General features: G+C 38.4%; 1 protein-coding gene and 1 long non-coding RNA gene across 3 annotated transcripts in view; one reads left to right on the forward strand and one right to left on the reverse strand.

Annotated features, from left to right (window-relative positions):
• LOC106097336 (myomesin-3-like) overlaps window positions 1-24,074 on the reverse strand; it is a 49,515-nt gene that overhangs the window by 14,731 nt on the left and 10,710 nt on the right. The window lies entirely within an intron of this gene.
• Window positions 6,334-11,619, forward strand: LOC112845579 (uncharacterized). Of its 2 annotated transcripts, XR_003218422.1 has the most exons (3): window positions 6,334-6,917; window positions 8,345-9,070; window positions 11,281-11,619. It is a non-coding gene; the product is annotated as an uncharacterized LOC112845579 (long non-coding RNA). The 2 variants fall into 2 exon arrangements; XR_003218421.1 differs by lacking the exon at window positions 6,334-6,917 and having other exon boundaries at window positions 7,130-9,070.

Raw genomic sequence — 24,074 nt, forward strand, 5'->3', positions numbered from 1 at the left:
AGCCTCGCTGCTTTCAGGAACCATTGGAGGTTTTAAGGTTGCGCGAACCATTGAATAGTTACGGTAAACACAATGGCTTCTATGCTTGGTGGAAAACTCCATATCCCACAATTCATAGCACACCTCTGCCGAGTTAAACAATGGCGGCCACCACTTCGTTTTATATGTCTTTTATTAGTGTTTCTAGGTCACAAAATAAACTTTTAACATATTTTCAGGCGAGAATGTAGGTGTGTAAACTTCAAATATCTGCTTGTTTTATCAAGACATCCCATATTAGCGACAATACTCTGACGACATCGGTCCTGCCTGACAGCTAGCCGGCTACCTAGCTAGCTGCCGCACTTGGCTGCAAATGGAGAGCGAGGGGACACTCTCTCTTCGTTTCACCTCCCCGGTCTCTCGCAAATGCTCGCACAGAATCGGAGTTACAGCTGGATGTGGAAAAAATAACTGAGTTGTTTGGTGGTGCTATAACGCGGAGCTACAACAGAGGGCAGCTATCCACCGGTGTATGACAGAAAGGACATGCCGCGAATGAGACATACGAGGCAGGGCAGGCGACCGCTGATCGCTCGACACGGGTCTGTGTTTTAGCTGGACTTATTTTCGTTCATATGGGCCGATGATGCTGGTCGATGTGGAAAAAATAACCGAGTTGTTTGGTGGTGGCTAGCCGGAGCTACAACAGAGGGCAGCTATCCACCGGTGTGTGACAGAAAGGACATGCCGCCAACGAGACATTCGAGGCCGGGCAGGCTACCGCCGATCGACCGGTGGTTGCTAACGCGGTGGTCAATCGTGGATCAGGGAAAGCGAAGGCAGGAGCGTGAGGTGAACTGAATTTCAGGTAAGAAGTTATGAACTGCACTCTATTTGGGTCAGATATAAACCGAGTTTAGGTGTAGTTTATTTTCGTTGTGCTGACTTTTTCAATCACTTACAATAACTCGTACTGCGTTCTAGCTAGCACGACGGAGTTTCTATACAGCTGTGTGCGCATGTTGAACTTTATGACAGCCTCCCCTGTCATTCTCTCGCCTGTTGAAACTTCAGTCATGAAACTGATCAATGATCGGCGTTTCTCTCTTGTTTGTTTATCGCGCAAAACAACAGCAGCACGTTTAAGCTTGATCAGCTGTTGTTAGAATTCATTTGCTTTTAATTTCTGGTATCAGCTGATGTTTGCTGGAGCTACAGCTGTAAAAACGGCAGATGTCCTTACTGAATCATCAGAGCTGAACTGGTGATGGAGAAACAGGTTTACCCTTTAGCTGACATGAATGAGTTGAAGGGAAGTTATGAACCGTTTCTGAGAGACAAATACAGGGAGTGCAGAATTATTAGGCAAGTTGTATTTTTGAGGAATAATTTTATTATTGAACAACAACCATGTTCTCAATGAACCCAAAAAACTCATTAATATCAAAGCTGAATGTTTTTGGAAGTAGTTTTAAGTTTGTTTTTAGTTTTAGCTATTTTAGGGGGATATCTGTGTGTGCAGGTGACTATTACTGTGCATAATTATTAGGCAACTTAACAAAAAACAAATATACACCCATTTCAATTATTTATTTTTACCAGTGAAACCAATATAACATCTCCACATTCACAAATATACATTTCTGACATTCAAAAACAAAACAAAAACAAATCAGCGACCAATATAGCCACCTTTCTTTGCAAGGACACTCAAAAGCCTGCCATCCATGGATTCTGTCAGTGTTTTGATCTGTTCACCATCAACATTGCGTGCAGCAGCAACCACAGCCTCCCAGACACTGTTCAGAGAGGTGTACTGTTTTCCCTCCTTGTAAATCTCACATTTGATGATGGACCACAGGTTCTCAATGGGGTTCAGATCAGGTGAACAAGGAGGCCATGTCATTAGTTTTTCTTCTTTTATACCCTTTCTTGCCAGCCACGCTGTGGAGTACTTGGACGTGTGTGATGGAGCATTGTCCTGCATTAAAATCATGTTTTTCTTGAAGGATGCAGACTTCTTCCTGTACCACTGCTTGAAGAAGGTGTCTTCCAGAAACTGGCAGTAGGACTGGGAGTTGAGCTTGACTCCATCCTCAACCCGAAAAGGCCCCACAAGCTCATCTTTGATGATACCAGCCCAAACCAGTACTCCACCTCCACCTTGCTGGCGTCTGAGTGGGACTGGAGCTCTCTGCCCTTTACCAATCCAGCCACGGGCCCATCCATCTGGCCCATCAAGACTCACTCTCATTTCATCAGTCCATAAAACCTTAGAAAAATCAGTCTTGAGATATTTCTTGGCCCAGTCTTGACGTTTCAGCTTGTGTGTCTTGTTCAGTGGTGGTCGTCTTTCAGCCTTTCTTACCTTGGCCATGTCTCTGAGTATTGCACACCTTGTGCTTTTGGGCACTCCAGTGATGTTGCAGCTCTGAAATATGGCCAAACTGGTGGCAAGTGGCATCTTGGCAGCTGCACGCTTGACTTTTCTCAGTTCATGGGCAGTTATTTTGCGCCTTGGTTTTTCCACACGCTTCTTGCGACCCTGTTGACTATTTTGAATGAAACGCTTGATTGTTCGATGATCACGCTTCAGAAGCTTCGCAATTTTAAGACTGCTGCATCCCTCTGCAAGATATCTCACTATTTTTGACTTTTCTGAGCCTGTCAAGTCCTTCTTTTGACCCATTTTGCCAAAGGAAAGGAAGTTGCCTAATAGTTATGCACACCTGATATAGGGTGTTGATGTCATTAGACCACACCCCTTCTCATTACAGAGATGCACATCACCTAATATGCTTAATTGGTAGTAGGCTTTCGAGCCTATACAGCTTGGAGTGAGACAACATGCATGAAGAGGATGATGTGGACAAAATACTCATTTGCCTAATAATTCTGCACTCCCTGTAAACAGCAAGCTCCTTTTCTTGTGTAGCTGACAGCTGGTAACTGTGCAGGGGCGGATCTAGCAAAGCTTTTGCCAGGGGGCCAGGTAGGGCATTAACAGAGAAAGGTGGACACAAAGATATACTTTTCTTTCTTACTCTCATATAAAATATTTAGCTTTTATTAAATAGTTATCTGAATCTTACAACCAAAGTTTGTATAATAATACACAAGATTGGCTGTAGACCATTGCTCATCATTCAGAACACTGTGTAAAAATAACAAAAGACAAAAAGTGAATGCGAAAGTGCATAAATATTTATTTTACGTGTTTGATGTGTGTGGCGGGGCGTGGTCTGCAGTGCCGCTGCAGGGGAGGTGGACCCACCTGAGCGGCATCTGCAATCACGCCTCTCGGGCGTTGTCTGTGCTCTCTCGGCTGTTTTTTGGGTGTGTGTAAGTTGAAAAGCTACAGCCGGTTGTGTGGGTACACCAACCATGTGTGAAAAGTGGTCCATAACGTAATGCTTCAAAGCGTGTTCATGCAAACATTGTCGGGTCTGCCGTGCTACAATGGGGACTTCTGCTCATGAACCTCTGTGCACAGCGTCTGCAAATCGGGGCTGTACAAAGCAACTTCATCTTTACACAAAACTGTAAGCTGTCATCTGTGAAGTGTGAGCGGTGTTTGTTTTTACCATAGTTCATGGTGGAGAATGGCTGCTCTTCTGAGTTTTGCCCTAAGCAGCCGTAAGAATGGCAAACTACACAGATTAGCAGCGGCATAGGCACACATAAAATTTCTTCAGAAATTTTCGCTTTCTAGTTATTATTGTGTGGATGCTTTAGGCATCCACACTATTGAGTTCCTGTTTCTCTTTATTCTTTATTATTGTGTGGATGCTGGAGGCATCCACACTATTGAGATCCTGTTTCTCTTTATACTTTATCTTTACTTTATTCTGGTTGCTCCCCCATTTTTCGGCACCTAACTACTCTTTCAGTTTTCAGCCGATTTTCTCCGTTCAAACTCTATACTGTTCTGCTCTTTCTGCTAATTCCTGCTATGACTTTTGGTGTTTATTACTATTATACTTTTTAAAATATTACACTTTTTTCCTTTAATTTGTCCCATTGAAATGAATGGGAAACTTCCACAATTCTGCTAAAACTTGCTTGTTTTTGAAACTTAACTACTTTGTCATACTTTCACCTAGAAAGTCCATTCAAACTTTAAAATATTCTCAGATTATTGGGCTATTCCTGTGTGATTCAGCTTTTTCAGATCTTCTACCGTTTTAATTGTATACCTCTTTAAGTTTTCAGTTGCAAAATTGTGATTTTTCAGAAAATACATGTGTTGCTATGGTTGCTATGCAATTAACTCAGAGTGAGTGCTGGTCCGTTCTGAATTTTCTCTTCATGTCTGAACAACTTCTTGCAACTCGCTCAATTTCCTCTCAACCCCCACAAATTATACATTAAAACATAGGTATTTTTGCTGGCTTTCAGAAAATGTCACTATCATTGTTGTGGGAGTTACAGAATTTTGGCAAATCTCCTCAGAGCAACACAAAGTCTGACAACTCTCCACAGAAAGTCAATGGAGAGTTTGTTCAAAATCACCGCTGGATTTCTCTAATGAGAGGCATTTTCGAATCGTCATATCTCCTTAACGAAACAAAGTTGAGACATGACGCTTGTGCCAATATATCTTCAGACACTCCTGATGCTCACAATTCAAGAATTTTTTTCTCACTTATTACCATTTGGCCATGAATTACATTTGTTTGAGGGTAGGAAATTTGTGCCTTGCTCAGATCTCTTCAGATTTCAAACTCTGGAAATGAGGCACTTTTTTCTCTCGTCAGATCTTTTTGATGGATTTCCACAGAGATCTGAAAATTCCCATGACTGTTCACCAAAGCCTGCTGTTTCTTACGGTGAAAGAATGATTTTGATGCTCCATATAGATTTAGAGTTACAAAACGTTGTTTGAGGGGAAGTCAAGGCAGTTTTGCTTCGCCTCTACTCAGTTACAGTGTATTACAAGTCATATATCTTCAATAATTTATATTTTATCTCTGAATTAAGAAGACCTGCAGATTCCCCCATCTCTTCTGAACAAAACGGTGTAAGAATGAGCGTTCTAGCCCCTACGGTTAGGAAATTATGGCCATTTGTTCGAGGGGAATCCTGAATGTGAGAAATACACTGCAGAAAACTTATACCTCTCTGTGTGTCTGTGTGTGTAAGGGCTGATTACAGCAGGTGCAGCTAATTTAACTGACCTAGATATACCAAGCACAGACTCTTAACAGCCACTGTTCCCTTTAGGCTCTGTGTATGTGTATGTTTGTGTGTCTGTATCAATATTTCTCCCATGTTAAAGTATTACTCCTCCATAATAGTATTTCTGTTGAATCAAAGTGGAGCAGTTTTTACAGTCATCTTACTGTTGAGCCATAAATTACGTTTGTTTGAGGGGTGGAAATCTGTCCTCCTCTCACTTTTCAAACTCTGAAAATGAAGCTGTTTCTTCTCTCGTCATATCTCTGCGACGGAGGTACCTAGAGCTATGAAAATCGCAGTCAAAGTACACCAAAGTCCGCTGATTCACCCAGTAGAAGATTGATGCTTCTATTCCACCTAGTTTTTGAGTTACACGACATATTGTAACTCCGAAAATCGGCGTTTTACGCCTCTCACCGCGATCTAAGTCTGACAGTACATCTCCCCATTTTCCAAGCCACTGCTCTGTTTCCCAGTGGCGCAGTTGGTGATGACACTGCTCGGCAGCCCAAAGATCACGGGTTCAATTCCACCTTGGTTAACATTTTTTTTCCCCCCTACAAATTAATACACTATCACAGACAAGTAAGTCATATTGTTCATTTATTACAATTCTGCAAAGTTTTATGATTTTAGCAGCTTTTCTAATATGGACCTCAGATTCTTGTTAACACTCCATTGAACAAATACTGTTCCCTTTAGGCTCTCTGTATGTGTGTGTGTATCAATATTTTTCCCATTTTAAAGTATTACTCCTCCATAATTGTATTTCTCTTAAATCAAAGTACTTTTACTACATCTTAGTACTTCTGCTGAATCATAGTATTTCTGCTAAATCATAGTGTTTTTGCCATATCATGGTATTTGTGCCAAAGCATTGTATTTCCACAAAATAACAGTATTTCTACTATGTTATATTATTACTGCTCATAGTATTTCTGCCAAATCTTGGTATTTGTTCCAAAGCATAGTATTTTTGCCAAATCATAATATTTCTGCTAAATATAGTATTTGTGTTAAAACAGTTATATTTATATGATAAATGTACGTTTATAGAGAGGGCTGCTGTAAAAAGACTAAGTATAACTGCTATGTTATTTATTTATACTTTGCATGGTGGTCTTTAAAGCCTTTGCTGAACACAGCCTTGTTGGAGACAACCACCTTTGCCTCACTGTAGCACAGGTAAACGAGTGGTGCCAAGTCCATTTAGCTCAGAATACCTCAGTGAGAGGAACCTGTTACTGTACTTTCTGCTGTCCTGTGAGGATGCTTAGGTGACTGTGTTATTTGTTCTCCATTTTAGAATACAACTTCCTCCTCATCTGCTCTGCACAATATCTAACTCCCCATCATTGCAGACTGTCCTGCACTGTTTTTTTAGGTCTTGTGCACTCCATCACCAGCTCCTTGGTATTGGTGTTGAGGAGAAGACTGTTCTTATTGATCCTGTCAGTTAAATAAATGTGTTAATATATATTACATTTTAACATAATAACCTAATATTTATTAATGAATTTTAACCATTATTTTAAATTCTAATAATCCTGTTTGGAATATTTATTCAATTTATATACTTCAAATTCTGCTAGTTTCTTTCTGTAGCAAATAAATCTCATATAATAATACATTTACATATATTTTTCACGTTTTCAATGCCAACTTTTTGTACTGGCGGGATATCCCACTACCAGTAAATGCCTCTTTTTTGACTCCGGCTCACTCGCACGTCTCCGCCCACTTCCCCCATCGCTGCGGTAAGAGCTACTTCTCTGCTTCTCTTCTCTGTAAATAAATGTTTATAAGCTGTTTGAGGGATTTACCGAGCTTTTGTTAGTGACTTATAAATCCAGTCGAAGTATAACTCTGATTAAAGTAACACAATGAATGCTTTTTTAGTAAAAAGTTGTATTATTAAAGGGAGTGTTTTATGAGCTAAGGCTAACAACCCAATGCTAATGCCTAGCTCCAGTGTGAAATGAAGACGGTTCATTTGACTGTAAACTACAGTTAGTATTGTTTTATTAGCTTCATTTGGTGTGTTAGTGTTTCTGAGACTGTTACAGAAGGTGCAGTTAGTTCTACTCCTCACAAATCGGTAGGTAGGTTAAAACAGGCTCATTCTTCAGGTTGTAAAGGTATTTAACCGCCATCTTAGAACCAATAACTGCTGAAGCACCAGGTGTGGCGACTTAATAGGAGCCTCTGGCTGATCAGCGGGAGAAAAAGAGTCACGTGCTTGTATGCGCGTGTGTCTTGTGTTGCAGGTTAATTAAGGGAAGGGAGACTGAGGATAAAACACATAGTTAATGTAAGAACAATAACAACCCTCATAAGAGTTGACTTTTTAATTCTTAAGAACTGTTTAACAAATTTTTGTTTGTGCAGGCCTACTTTTAAATATAACCAAAATCTGGAGGTCTTGGGGGACTTCTGTCTTTATGGAATATGAATGAAATTAAAAACAAAAAGGGCTAACTACAAATAAATAAAATGCAGCAGTGGGCCATTAATATTATTAATATAGAATGTAGATATTTGTTTTAAAACAACAGCATGTATTATACTAAATGATGGTGTATGCAATTGATAATATTTTTAGGCAGCAGAATTTGAATGTAGGCCACCTCAAATGTTAAAACCAGATAAAAAACAGATATATCATTCAAGCTTTCATTTATGATTGTTGCATACTTTGAAATTGTGATGTCACCATTGGATAAAGTGTGCAGTGATACATGTAGCAAATAATTGCTTATGATATTGACTACGTTATCTAATAGCAGCAAAGTATTAGAGCATTATGACTGTGATGGTTCTCAGTCATTCAGGTCATTGTACTTCAAGAAGACGTTTCACCTCTTCACATCTGGGAAGCTTCTTCAGTGAAGAAGTCCAGACACTTTCTTTCCAAGCTCCTTAGACTATTAGAGTTTAACATGACTAAGAAACTTGTGTGGCTTATTGCAAATGGATGAAACCACATATTACCTTTAATGAACATGGTTATCCTTAATATGGTGTAGAAAAAAGAAAACAGAGGACAGTTGTTGTTTGTATTCCAGCTGTAGTAAACACAGAAGTTAACTGACTCTTTTTGACTACCGAAAGTAATGCAGTATTGACTGACGCTGATTTGAGTTGTCTCATTCTGTATTTTTGTTATTTATCTTTTGTTACACAGATTGAAACAGATCTTTGGTTTTGCCTTTGCTGGTAAGTAAACAGTGATTATAACTGAAGCAATATGACACTGTCATTGTATAGCATGTCTGATAATTTACATACACTAGTTTTGCTTTTTGTGACATCCATTTACTGATGGGCAAAAACAAATGGTCAGGATTTGTAATCTGAAGCAGCAAAGCCCCCACACAGGACCTCTGACTGTCCCTGAAAATGTCCCTGAAATTTAATAGCCCATTTATGTCTGATTTTAAGCACTTAAGCAATGAGAAAAAAACTAAGAGAACTAGAGTTGTGAGTGCACAGTGTTTGGTATATTAAAGTCAGTGTGTTCTCTATTTATGCTATAAGTTAAAATTAGTTTATTAATTATTTAGTGAATACAGTGTGTTTAAAAATTAAATAGAAATGTTGGCAAAAAGGGAAATATTGCAAAATACATAAATATTCCTTCCAACAGGTATATCCTGCATTTGTGCCAACAAATATTGGTGCCTATTCTTTGCACTTCTGTAGTATAAATGCTTTTATTACACGTTATAGCCATGTGAGACTCTGCAGCTAATGTTCATAAAAGCTTGAAGAAATTGAGGATTTTACTAGTTATTTTATGTCACAGTAAATTGGATTGTGTGTGAAGAGGCTCAACTGTCTGAATCATTAAACAGTGATCTGATGTATTGTTTCCTTTCTTTAGACTGCTGATCTGATCGTCTCAAGTCTGGTAAGTAAAGGTTTGTCTGAGGTCCAGTGCTGGGAAAAGACTTTCTTCCTTGCAGATTTATTTTATGTTTTTTTTGTCACGTTTAAATGTTTAAATAATCTAACAAGGATAACCTGGATCAATACAAAAAGCAGTTTGACAGTGATGATTTTATTTATGAAGCACAGAAAATCAAACCAGAACAACCTGGTCTAATGTAAAATCATGTTGCTGTCTAATACCCAGTCTAATAGTCCTGATAGCAAGAAGTACCATCAAGCATTTACAGTAACTATTAATGACTGATTTGCATTACTAGGGGGATTTTGGACAACTCTACTTTCAGATTTTGTTTCATTAAGGTCCAATATACGGTTTTCAAGTCATGTAAAGTTCTCAATTTCATTGAAGTCCAGAATCTGATTAGTCTGCACCAAGAGTTTTGTTTCATTCAGAGTTCCTTGTGTGTTTTGGATCAACTCATCAGTTTCCTGCTGTGAATCCCAAGTATGATTAATCTGAAGCTCAGGTCCTGACGGCATGATGCAGGTCCTGAAGTAGTAAAGGAACTGTGGACCATCACAGTAACAGCATCATGTTTGACTTAAATGCTGGTGTTTTTCTGAAATTCGTCTCTCACTGTAGGAGACTCAGTTTAGTGCAGTGAGTCAGCACAGCTCTTGGTGATCATCAAGATGTTTTTAGGCAAATGTGAGAAAGGATCTGTGTTCTTTTTGGCCAGTGAATCAGTAAATTTGAGTTGAGTTAATGCAAAGCAGGGAGCCAGAAACTGACTGCTCTAATGTCAGTGTGTAGGTTTGTTTGGACCATATAATATTTACAGTAACTGTTGCAGCACATCTTGGTTTCAGTCAATACACTGTTTTTATTGTGTTAACAGAATGCAAAAATGTCATTATATCATTGTCATTCAGTGCAATATGCACTGTATTTTTCAGATTATAAGGCATAAGGGCAATGAACGGGTCTGTTTTTTTTAAACATAAGGTACATTAAGCCAAACAAAACAGCCAGATAAGTCAAGCTGTATTCAATTCATTCACAATAATCCGCAACATTGTTCAGTTGTAACACATAAAATACAGAACGACACATTCACTTTTTCAGTTTATTCCTCTTCCACAAATCCATCAAATTCTTCATGAGCTGATCAGTTTGAAACCTGCTTCGTAAGCATGGCTCTTAATAGTTGCCAGGTCCTTATACACACACACACACAGCATAATATTATGTTCAAGCACAGTGTGAATTACACCGCGAGGCTCCTAACTACGGTAGCTTACCAAAGTTGTACTATAACATTTTGAGAGATTTTGCAGCACCGTGTCCCACATAGAATTGGTTTGAAGTCAGTAAGCACAGCCAGAATGAATACACAAGGCGCTCAGTCTATTTTTGGGAACATTAAAGGATTTTAAGTGTGCCTTATTGTCTGAAAAATACTGGAAAGCTACGTTTATTGGAAATATGCCTAATTCCAGTCCCTTTTTGTCTTACAGGTGACCTGCTGCAGAAGCTCTCTCCCTCTGTCAGCCATTCAGTCTGTCCTATCACTCTCCCCACTCGATCTATTTTGACAAGCCGTTCTATCTTGCTTCACTCTATCCCACAAGCTCTATCTAAGTTATCAAAAATCACGTTTTTAACTGGAATCCAATTTTGACTGGAATCAAGTTTTGACTGGAATCAAGTTTTGACTGGAATAATCAAGTTTTGACATGGTCCCAATTTTTGGGAAATTGAAGTTACCAGTACTTCATCTATCTGTTACAGAATTTTGAGAGGTCTCTGCTCTCACTGCTCCTTTCCTATCGTTAAACTCTCTCACAGCCAGTCTTTTTGCTGGAAATTACAAGTAGAAAGTTGAAATTACAATAGTAGAATTACAGTACAGTAGAAACTATTTACACAGCTGTAGATTTGTAATTTTAATTTTTACTTGGAACACTTTGGAATAAACACTGATAGTTTGGCTTAGAGGTGCAATTACTTTGATACATTATATAAAATTTACACCTTAAAGGTTTTTTGTAATAAGATAAATTTGTTATATTATACAACACATTCAGACTGCTGTATTCACAAAAATATTAAATTAGATAACTTCAGATACATTTTGCTAGTCTGTTTCATTGTCAGTAACATTTGACTATAGTAGGGTTATACTATTATTATTTAGGGACAAACCCATTTTCGTTACTCAGTGTAAGTGTTCAGACACAATTGCCATCGAGAAGCTGCCCTGAGGACCCAGACTTCCTGTTTCCTGACTGCTGCAGAACATCCAGCTGAAGAATCCTCATTGCCTGTCATCTGATCACCACATCACCACAGCTGTTTATATTTGCTTTACATTTTAGATATCTGAAAGATTTACACAAAGTCTACTTAAAAACTAAAAGTTTTATTATAGCCTGTTGATTATTGTGATTTATTCTGTATATCCCTTTACAGAAGCTAAGATCTAGTCATTAACAAGTCTGGTTAAAATATCAGAAGTAAAAATATTCTGTTTTGGAAAAAGCTACAATAAAACTGAGCCAAGTGTTTTCAAGAACTGAATATCTTTTAGGAGTTTGGATTAAAGTCAACCTTTTACATCTATTTACATATTGATAAAAACATTGGAACATTTTTATATTTATATTGACATTTTTTCAGATTTAATACTAACTTGAAGAGTTATTAGTTCTTCACTGTTTCCAGGTTGAGTTTTGTTTATATCTTTGTATAAATACATATAAGCTTCAGTTTGTACTTCGATAAAATGCCGAGAAAAGGTCAAAGGTCGCAGTCCCAGAAGCTTAGATGGCAAAAGCAGAAAGAACAGGTAAATGTTTCTCAGAGCGGTGAGCAGGTAAAGGTGTCTGTTACAACTATTCCCAGTCCTGAAGTGCAGAGCAGTGTTCAGACAGCCACAGTCACTTATTCAGATGTGGTAAAGAGAGGTGTACAATCAGTGTCTGTGCCAAATGCTAAAGTACAGCAGATAATCCAGACTGAACCCCAGGTAACTGTGCAAACGCAGCATGATGGAGAAACTCCAGGACCGTCTCATGTACAGGTTACAAACAGTGAAAGTCGTCCACGAGTGAGTAGCATCTGTGCGTCCCGAAGCCAGGCCTCTGCTAAGTATGGAAAGTACCGGAATCAGCAATGCATGGCGAACAGTTTGGTTTTCCTGTCATTCTTAGACGAGGATGAATTCATTACCAGAGCAGATCTAAACCGTGTGTTGGACAAAGGCCATGCCGTGTATTCAGATGCCAGAAAGAGGTTTGTGAACAGCGTGTTTCTAGCCTGTGATGAGCTTCCCTCAGTGGTCACCAGCCGCAGACACGAGTATCAAGTGGATAAGTCTCAGTTTGCTCGTTACGGCACATTTGATGGTACAGATCATTTTCTGAGCCTTGAACAGGGACTACAGTGTTTGGCTTCAGACGTTCGCTACGCTTTGCTAGTCATGGGAGGAACAGTCATCGCAGTTTGCAGGCTGACTTCAGGTGAAAACGCATATTTTGACCCTCACCCACGTAAGTCTACAGGAATGCCATTGTCGCTAGGTGTAAGTGGTGGAAATGCAGTGATGTTAAAATTCACACATCTTAACAGCATGATTGACAGGATCAAACGCTTGTACCAAATGTTTAGCATCGCACCAACCTGCACTTATGAGCTACAGCCTGTCGAGTTTCACAGTCAAAATGCTGCTTATCAAAGAGATGCTAATCAAACCACTGAATACAGACAAACAGCTAAAAGTGCTCCAAAACCAGTTCTCAATGAAACTGTTCATGAATTAAACTTCCAAACATCCACCGAGCAGACACAGAAAACTGGAACCAACACTTTAACCACTAAAGTGACGTCATCCAGAGTGGATTATTCCAATGACACAGCTGCTGCTGAGATGAACTATTGTCCTTCTGATTATTTTGAAAATGAAACATCTGCATCTTCTGTGAGAGACACTCAGGCAAAATCAGATTGTGTTCCTCAGAATGATTCAAACATTTCCTCCTGTTCAACTAAGACAACACAGGAACTCTCACTTAAACTGTTGAAACATAATAAACAGGAAAGGAGAAAAATTAGGAGAAGATTATTGGCCCAACAAAAACTACCACAAAGGAAGGAAAATCAGAAAAAGAAAGAAAGGCAGATATACACTTCCAGTGAAAGCTTTAAGGCAAAGAAAAAAAATTCCAGTAGAAAGTCTAATGATACTGATCACAGACAGAAAAAAGGTGTGTACAAAAATAATCTGTATAAATTAAATGCTAAATATAGAGAGAATCAGAGAGAGCATATGAGAAAGATGTATAAAGAAAATGCTCAAATTAGAGAGAAAAAAAGAGAACATGTCATAAGGATGTATAAAGACAATCCTATATTCAGAGAAAAGCAGAAGGAACGTATGAAAAAAACATATAGAGAATGTTATAGACAATCTTCTGTATTCAGAGAAAAGCAGAAGGAACGTATAACAAGAGCATATAGAGATTCTCCTGTATTCAAAGAAAAACAGAAAGAACGTATAAGAAGAATATACAGAACTTGTGATGAATTCAGAGAGAAACATAAAGCTTACATGAGGTCATATGTTTCTAACCTATATAAAGAAAGTGAAGAATTTAGACAGAAAAAACAATCCTACATCACTAGACGTTATTGCAAAGAGAGAATATTTCAGCAGCAACACAGGGACAATATGAGAGAACGAATGAGAGTAAAATATTGGAACAGTTTGTCTTTTAGACAGATGCATAATGTCAGATGTGCAATGAAAATAAAAAGAAAATACTCACAGATGCATCAACCAGCTGAAAGTTTACAGTGTCATCCAGATAACAGTTTAATGAATGAGGCCATATCTTGTTTCAGATCAAATATTAAGTCAGCACCATCGTATGTTTGTACTGTTTGTCTAAAAGCTTCTTTTCCTAATCAGGTGAAAATCTGCAAAAGAGATAATTACTCAAAACACCAAACTGTAGCTCAGCAGTGTCTAACTGGTAAATTTGTTCATGTGTGTGATGAAGCATGTAATGATCAGTGCAGCTTTCCTGTTGAGAGAAAGAAGGAGTATATCTGTCACACGTGTCACAGTTCCCTCAAAAGTGGACGCATGCCAAGGCTTGCTGCTGTCAATGCTTTAGAACTGCAGGATATTCCAGCTGAACTGTGTGATCTCAACATTCTGGAGAGACATCTAATTTCCAAATGCATACCATTTGCTAAGATTATTCCTCTTCCAAAAGGTAGACAAAGACTCATACGTGGTAATGTGGTGTGTGTACCATCTGAAGTCCAACAAACAGTTGACTGTTTACCTCGGCTCAGAAACCAATCGCAGATAATGAGGATCAAGCTGAAAAGACGACTGTGCTACAAAGGCCATCAGCTGTTCCAGACTGTCACCTGGTCTAAACTGATCCAAGCCCTGCGTAAACTGAAACAGATTCATCCACAGTACACAGATATTGTTATCAGAGATGATGCATTGCTTTGTGATCCAACGTTACCTGATGATGACAGCAGTGATGAAGCCAGCATGGGAAGTGATGATTATAATGAAGCAGATTTAATGGAAATTGACAACTATGAAAAAGATGCCCTTTTGTGTGAAACTGAGTCTGAAAGTGAACAAGATATTGATATGCAATCCTGTGATGAACAACCAGAGGAACAAAATCCTGAGGAACCAGAAAGTGATTTGAACAATGGAGGTTTTGCTCTAGAAAGTTGTCTGCAGCCTTTAGACATTTCAGAAGAGATTCTCTGTTTCACTGATAACACATATTGTGTGGCGCCTGCAGAAAGAAACAATCCTGTTAGCTTCTTCAGAACTCCTCATTTGGAAGCCATGGCATTTCCTGTGCAGTTTCCTAACGGTCAGAATACACTGGATGAAAAGAGACGTCTTAAACTCACACCGAGTGCTTACTTCAAGTCAAGGCTTTTCAACATTGATGCAAGATTTGCTAAAGATACAAATTACCTGTTTTTCTCACAGTTTGTCACTGAAATACACTTGGCTAATTCCAGCATGACAATACAGCTAAGGAAAGGTAAAACTATGACCAAAGATGGACGGAAAATCACATCAGGAATGTTACAAAGTAAGACAGAAGTAGAGAAGCTGGTAAGAAATAAAGATGCAATCAGATTTATGCAGCCACTCAGAGGAACTCCAGCTTACTGGCAGAAAACCACCAAAGATCTATTCAGTATGGTTCGTCAAATAGGAACACCTCAGTTCTTTGTCACTTTCTCTGCTGCTGAGATGAGATGGCCTGAAGTGATTCAAGCAATAAAGAGACAGCAAGGTGAAGAGGTTGATTTTGAAGCCCTGGAGTGGTCAGAAAAGTGTGAAATTCTAAGATCAAATCCAGTTACCACCATGCGAATGTTTGATAAGCGTGTTGAGGCTTTGTTCAGAGATTTGCTTTTTTCTCCTGCACAGCCCCTTGGTGAAATCATTGATTACTTTTACAGAGTTGAGTTCCAGCACAGAGGTAGTCCGCATATACACATGTTGCTGTGGATTCGAGAAAAGGTGGAAGTAGATGTGGATGATGACCAAACTGTCTGTGACTTTGTGGACAGATACATCTCAGCTCAACTCCCTGATCCAGAAAAACAACCTGAACTGCACAAAAAAGTCACTGAACTGCAACAGCACAGCAAAAACCATACAAAGACATGCTTTAAGAGTGTAAACTCTGGTTGTAGATTTGGGTTTCCAAAACCACCAGCCACAAGAACAATGATTGCAAGACAGGATGAGGATTCAGACACTGAAGCTGCAAAAGCCAAACTCAGACCTTTGATGAACCTGCTGAAGGAACCTGAAGCTGCTTCCCTCACCATAGAGCAGATTCTGTCACGATGCAACTTGACAATGAATGAGTATGAGCAATGCCTGCAAGACATAAACAAGAAAACGGCGCTGATTTTGAAACGTGACCCAAAGGACTGTTGGATCAACAATTACAACCCACACCTGCTTGAAGCCTGGAACGCGAATTTGGATGTCTCATTAATCTTGAATGCCTATTCATGTATAGAATATCTCTGTAAATATATAACGAAGAAAGAATCTGGCCTCTCTGAATACCTGAAGACAGTTATTGATAACTCTGCAAAGAACACGGTCAATGAATGTGATGAAATGAGAGCTGTGATGCAGGCTTATTCAAAAAAGAGAGAAATCAGTGCACAGGAGTGTGTGACTCGAGTCTGTGGCATAAAAATGAAAAAATGTTCCCGCAGTGTTGTATTTGTACCAACAGATGATAACCCAGTAAAAATGAGTCGCCCCATGAGCTATCTGGAAAGCACAACACACGACAGTTGTAATATTTGGATGACAAGTTTGAGTGATAAATACAAATGCAGACCTGAGACACCAGAATATGAGGAAATGTCCCTGGCTGATTTTGCTGCCTTGTGCCGGTTGGTGAGTGGTCCAAATGAAGGAAAAGATGTGCTTCCTCTTCTAAACCAGCTTGGATTTGTACAAAGGCGAAAGAATGATAAACCAGCTATAATCAGGTATTACCACTGTTCACAAGAAAAAGATCCTGAGCAATATTATGGACGACTGTTGAGACTTTACCTTCCACACAGATCAGAGCAGGAACTGAAACCACAAGGGTTCCAAACCTATCAGTCCTTCTACAACTCAGGTTGTGTACGACTTCCATGTTCAGACCACAGTGAGTCTGTGAAAAGGGTTGTGAAGAGAAATAAAGACAAGTATGAGAAGAACTCTGAGGATATTGAGAGTGCACTGGAAGAGTTTGAACAAAACAGGGACGTTGTGATTGATGAATGGTGTAATCTGGCTCCTGAATCTGAAGTTGTGAGGCTGCAATGTGATGAGAATCTTCCTGAGAGACATTCTGATGATGAGAACGAACAGGAGAATGTCCCCGACTACAGTCGTCAGTCTGATGCTGTAACAGAGATCAGAGCCATCAGAGAACAACCAGCAGTCGATCCAGCTGTGGTACGTGTAATGTATCAGAATCTGAACCAGAAGCAGGCCTGCGTGTTCTATGCTATAAGAGACTGGTGTATTCAGCGCGTTTGTGGTTTGAACCCAGATCCATTTTTCTTCTATATCAACGGTGGTGCAGGAACTGGAAAGTCACATCTGATTAAATGTATTCACTCTGAAGCATCAAAGATCCTGAGCAGACTGCCTGCTAATGCAGAAGAAGCTGACATATCAAATCCAACTGTTTTACTGACGTCATTTACCGGGACAGCAGCTTTTTCTATCAATGGCTCTACGTTACATTCTCTACTGAAACTACCCAGGAGTCTGAAACCACCCATTCAAGGACTTGGTAACCAACTGGATGAAGTCAGATCTGAGCTTATGAATGCTAAAATTATTGTTATTGATGAGATTTCAATGGTTTCAAAACCCCTTTTTGCTTATGTGGATGCAAGACTGAAACAAATCAAAGGCACTCAGAGACCTTTTGGTGGAATGTCAGTTTTAGCTGTTGGAGATTTTTACCAGCTGCCACCAGTGCGACAGTCTAAACCTCTCTGCGTTTACGATCCAGAACAGATTGACCTATGGCAGGAACATTTTCAGATGATCACTCTAACTGAGATCATGCGTCAGAAAGATGATGTGGCCTTTGCAGAGATGCTGAACAGGATTAGAGTGAAAGAAAAGACAGATGAGCTTTCTCAGTGCGACAGAGATTTGTTGTCACAGGCTGTGACTGCACCAGAAGAATGTCCAATCGAGGTCTTACACATCTATGCCACCAACAAGAATGTGGAATCCCATAACACAGATACCCTGAAGAAGCTTCATTCAAACGTTATAATCATCACTGCAGACGATTTCCAGAAGGATAAACGTACAGGCAGAATGGCACGAAGAGACAAACCATTTACAGGTGCTCAAAATGATTTACCCGACACTCTGAACGTTGCTGAAGGAGCTCGAGTGATGCTAACCAGAAACTTGGACATACTAAACGGTTTGGTCAACGGTGCTTTTGGTATACTGATAAAGGTGGTAAGATCTGAAAATGATGGACGCATAATTAAACTGGGGCTCAGAATGGACAACCGGCAGTCTGTAAGAAGCAACCGCAGTGCTAATGCAGCATCTGATGATCTGGTTTACATTGAGAGATCAGAGGAGAATCTGAAGTTTAAAGGGGCGGTACGCAGACAGTTTCCTGTAAAGCTAGCATTTGCCTGCACAATTCACAAAACTCAGGGTCTTACAACACAGACAGCTGTAGTTTCAATGAAGAACATTTTTGAACCAGGTATGGCTTATGTTGCTCTCAGCAGGGTGACGTCTCTCAGTGGACTCTATTTACAGGACTTGGATGAGAAAAAGATCTACGCCAATCCCGAGGTAACTGCAGCGCTCCAAACCATGAGACAAGCCAGTGTTGAGGAAATGATGCCTCTTCTCCAGGTCAGAGAAACAGCCAGCAGACCTGACACTCTTACACTGATCCATCACAATACAGAGGGTTTACCATCTCACATCAGTGACATCAAGAGTCATCATGAAATGTGTTTAGCAGATGTTTTGTGTCTCACTGAGTCTCACCTCCAAGGCTCCTTTGTTGCAGACAGTCTTCATTTGGACGGCTACACCATGTTCAAACGCAACAGACATGTGTCCTACACAAACTTTCCTCACATGGCCAGCAGAAGTGGTGGTGGAGTTGTTGTGTATTTGAGGAATCATTTTCAGGTTCAGGTAAAACAGTATCTGCATAATGTCACTGATCTTGAGTTCTTAGTGTTGAAGGTTCAGGCTCCATTCCCTGCGCTCATTGCGGTTGTGTACAGACCTCCAGACTACAGTTTGACACCATTCATGCAAAACCTGGTAAGTCTTTTAGATTCTCTTGAAATAATGGACTGTCACCCAATCATTGTGTGTGGAGATTTTAATGAGAACCAGTTACAGAGTGGAAGAAAACAGATTCTGGAGCAGTTTCAGTCGAGAGGGTATTCACAGCTGATCAATTCTGTCACTACAGACAAGAACACCCTGCTTGACCTCATTTTCATTTCTCATCCAAAGCACAGTCTCTATTCAGGTGTCCTGAGGACATATTACAGTTACCACAACCCTGTGTTTTGTGTCCTGTCCTCCAGCCAATCATGAAGTCGTCTGGTGAGTTTTGAAACAATTACAGATCATGTTTGTTACAGAGTTTACTGATTGTAGAGTATGAAAAAGATTTTTTGTTGATAATGGAAGGCTTCCCAAAAATTCGCTTCCCTGCTCTGTCTATAAGAAAACCATCCTTCAATTTATCAAACCTTTCTCATTGCAATGTTATTAATCATTTTATCAAATCATGGCTGTACTTCATGCAGAGCAGGGAGATCTGCCTTCTGTTATCATGCACCTCAGATCTGAAATATGCTGCAACAAGTATTAAACGGACATCATTTATTTTTTATTCTCATGTTTTAAATGACTAAATCTACTATTTTAAAATGCATTTTTTCATTGATGTTAATTGTCATCTCCTTTGTTGATACTTTTTTTACTCTGACGTATGTATCTCAACAAACGAGACATTCCCCTTCAAGGGCTTTGAAATATGAAATAGTAAATAAATAAATCCCAGATAAATGCAGGTATTTATTATGGGTCACATGAATAAATACAGACAATTACATTTTCTTGATTATAGTAAATTTTGTAGAATCAAACGTTTTGGGGATGAATGAGTTTTTGCTTATATTTTAGAGGTAAAAAATGTCAAAAGTTTTAAACTAACTTTAGGCTACCAGAGATGTCTATAATAATGCATTATGTAGAGAAAAATATTTTTATAGCTTACAGAATATGTATAAAAACTGATTTAGAAGTACATGGAAAGTTTCTGCATCCATTTTCTGACTTGGCCTTTATCTGGGTGGGTTTGGGTTTGGGTGGATAAAGGCCAAGTCAGAATTTTCTGAGCAGCTGGAAAAAGACATCAGAAAGTGTGGGCTTTAGGTGTAGCCCACGCTTTCTGATGAACTAATTAGATTCAGTAACTTACACCCCATACCAGCATTACATAGATACTTGGGGGCTGAGATGGGTGGGTGGGGAGGGTGGGTAGCAGCACTTTATGTTTTGTAGATTTATTTTTTTCAGACAGGGCACACACAGTCATGTCTCCTTTGTGGCAAAACCTTCAAACTTCACCATCCTCAGCTGAAACAACATCTTAACACCATCTTCGTGAACTGCTGAGCCAAACCTGATCCATCAGTGCTGGACTGCACAGATAACTACATGCCACAAGGAGACTGCTGTTTTATGAACTGCCATACCAGTGTGTCTTCAATGGAGAAGATGACACACCCATCACCTGACCTCCTGCCTGATCTGGAGACCATCATCATGCTGCCACACTACACACCTCTGAGACCACCAATGATGACTCATACTGAGGAAACTGTATTTCCTGTCAGAGATGCTCAGTGATCCTCAGAGCAGAGAGAGGTACAATTCTTTATCTTTGATAAAGATAAAATGTCAGTGCTTTTAATTCAATTAATTAATTTAAATCCTGATTATTGCATAAATAATTCCACACTCAAATGATTATACTTGTTGACACTTTTTGAGTTTTAATTCACATTATGGATTACAAATCTATGCTTTTTCTACTCTGTCTCTCTGTGCAGGTATTGCTGTCTTCTGAGTTCTTCAGTGTCCCAACTGAGACATTCAAACCTCATTGCAGAGCTCATGTCTTTCCTCACCATCATGTGAGTGTGAGATTGCTCTGGAGTCTGGTGGCCTGCAGCACCTATAAGGTATTTCAAAATTATTCATTGTATAACTTATTTGTAGTTTTTAGGCCTTAACACAAATAAAATGTTCCCTTTTCTGTATTTTTTAGAACAAGCTCGTCCTGTGTGCCTGCATTTCAGCTTCTTAGACTCTATGCAAGTGGACAGAGTATCAGTGTTTGACCGCTCTTACAGACACCGACTTCTGTTAACTCACTTCTACTGATCAGGCACCTCACTCCAGGAAGACAGAGGGCTGCAAGCCTGTCATCGTTTCCAGTGTGGCTTTGTATTCTTGGGGTAGCATCAGACTTTTCCCACAAATATTCAAAGGTAACACTTATTTTAAGCTTAGTTATTAAATCAAAAGTCTTCCCTTGTGTTAATTTTATTTTATTTTTATTTGTTTTTGTTTTCTTTTAGATTTATATGCAGTGATTGGATGTGGTGGAGCTTTGTTAACTGTGTGGAAAACATCTGTTTGTGATGCTATTTACAATGAGGCTTTAAGGTGACAGTTTCCATGTAGTTTCAATACTTTTACAAAGCAAAAACATGTTTGTAATTAACATATTTTTTTCAGTTTTGTCTTTTGGATTCATGGTTAACATTCCTCTGTGACAGCTAATACTAAACTGGTCCAAGTAACCAGAATATCATTGGTCGAAGGTAAAAAGGACCAAATGTCACTCTAGCAATGAATTGTTGACTGTGTTTGTGTCACCGGATTTAACAAACAATATCAGACATATGAACCTGAACTCTGGATTAATGTGCAGATATATATATATTTTTTTTTATTTTTTTTTTATTGTTGAATAATTATTTTGTAGAACAAACCCAATCTATTTACCCAAACAATGAAACTTGTTTTGGTTAATAGTGGATTAATATATCTAAGTCTATAAGTATAGCAAGCTGAATTCATACAAACACACAGCTCTAAATCTTGAATTGTAGGATGTACAAAAATGATCATGTGATTATTATGGACATTTAAATAACTATATCTATTGAACCATTACACGTATTCTTTATGGAAATTACACAATCTCAAAATGTGAAAAAGTGTTTAAGAGAATAAATAATGTGTGTTTGTATGAATCCTGCCTTAGTATGGGGTGTCAGTAACTACATTAGTATAGACTAGGTCTAACAGTGGCTTTCCACATCTGCTCTAATATATATAGATAATGGGTCAGACATATAAAGTCATTTTGAAAAGTTTATGAAGGTCACATCCATTTATATGTGTTACTCTTTATCATTTTATATCAGGTCACACAGCTGACTTGAGTTTTGATCAGAGTAGAACCATAACATTCATTCTAATGGTTCTACTGTTTACAGTTACTTTATGATGGATTTCATCCTGGTCACAGCACTATGTGAAAAGCTGTTAGAGGTAAAGTTAACCCAATTAATACCTCATCATAAGTCACTCTCTAACACAGGGCAGTGATTACTTTTCATTGTTATTTATTCCACAACAATGTTCTTTATTTGATCCCTGTTTCTTTAAATATGTGCATCGATTGTTAAGCTGTGTGACTGACTCGACACCTGAAATATATCATAATGTGGACTTCATTTAGACATTATTTTGTAGTTTGGTACCATATTTATCGTCAAATCAGGAAACTTTAAACTAATTGAAAAAAAGAAGCTTTTAAAATTTTAATGTGGCATTGGAACATGTTGTTTATCCTTGCCAAATGGTATGTGCACAAAACTTCAGCAAATCAGAGGATATATTTTTGGCTCTCATTTGCTGTTTATATATGTATATATTTTTGCAGTTAATAGCCTATCATGTGTCTGCGCATCTTAGGGTCATAAACATAAACATGGCAAACAAGGATATGTTCACAATTCCAACAGATGCTTCAATTGTTTGTATATTTAGATTTATTTGATTTGCATTTTCTATTAATATTTTTCTGTTTGTCCCAAATGATATTTTTATTTCTGTATGCCATTATTGTAATCACTGGAAACAACTGGGTAAATATTTGGTATCATATATTTCTAAAAAAGAATATTTAAATGTTCTACTTTTCTACTACGGGTTTTATACTTTCTAAACTTTCTGCCACTCTTTGGCATTTCACTAACATTATTTTTGGGTGTATTTATCTCTGACTGCAGCATCTTGTGCATTTATTGCCTAACTGATTTTTGTGGGGGGGGGTTTGTTTTTGTTTGTTTGTTTGTTTGTTTGTTTGTTTGTTTGTTTGTTTGTTTGTTTGTTTGATTGATTGATTGATTGATTGTTTTTTGGTGCAATTTTTACATTTCACCAGCTGTGTAAACTCTGCAATTTTACCTTGGTTTTAGTCCACATCAGTTTATCTGCTGTCTTTTCTTTTTTTTCTTTTTGCCTTTTCTAATGTTTCTGGTAATTTTTCACAGTTAAATGAGTAACTTTGAGGTTAAATCAGCGTTTTCAACTATTATCTGTTGCCAGTTTTGCCTAATTATTACATTTCTGCAAAATTATAGCAGTTCTGGTAAGTTGTAACATTTCTGCCAAGTTATTAATTTTCTGCTACATTGTATTATTTCTGCTAGGTTACACTACTTCTGCTAAGTTGTAGCTGCTGGTAAACTACAATATTTCTGCTGAATTATGTTTTTTCGAAGTTATTCCATTTCTGCTAAGTTATTGCATTTTTGTTAACTTGATATTGTTCTGCAAAGTTATTAAAATTTCAACAACTTTTTAAACACTGACTTTAATTTCTTCAGCTTCTTCAGCTATCTTCAACTATTTTCAGCAGACAGCTTCAGCGTTCCAGCATCCACACAGCATTTTCGCAGGAAATGCAATTTTTTTCTAGTTATTCTAGTTGCCACTTTTGTAGTTTTTTTGGCACTTAACTACTTCCACAATTTTCAGCCGATTTTCACCGTTCAAATTTTAAACTATTCTGCTATTTCTGCTAATGTGCGCTATGACTTTTGGTATTTTTAACTATTATACTTTTTAAAATATTAAGCTTTTTTCCTTTAATTTGTCCCATTGAAATGAATGGGAAACTTCAGCAATTCTGCTAAAACTTGCTTGTTTTTGAAACTTAACTACTTTCTCATACTTTCGCCTAGAACAACTATTCAAATTTTAAAATGTTCACAAATTATTGGGCTATTCATGAATGATTCAGCTTTTTCATATCTGTTACCGTTTTCATCTTATCCCTCT

Source organism: Oreochromis niloticus, unplaced genomic scaffold (genome assembly GCF_001858045.2).
Source record: "Oreochromis niloticus isolate F11D_XX unplaced genomic scaffold, O_niloticus_UMD_NMBU tig00007942_pilon, whole genome shotgun sequence".
NCBI classification, from domain to species: Eukaryota; Metazoa; Chordata; class Actinopteri; order Cichliformes; family Cichlidae; genus Oreochromis; species Oreochromis niloticus.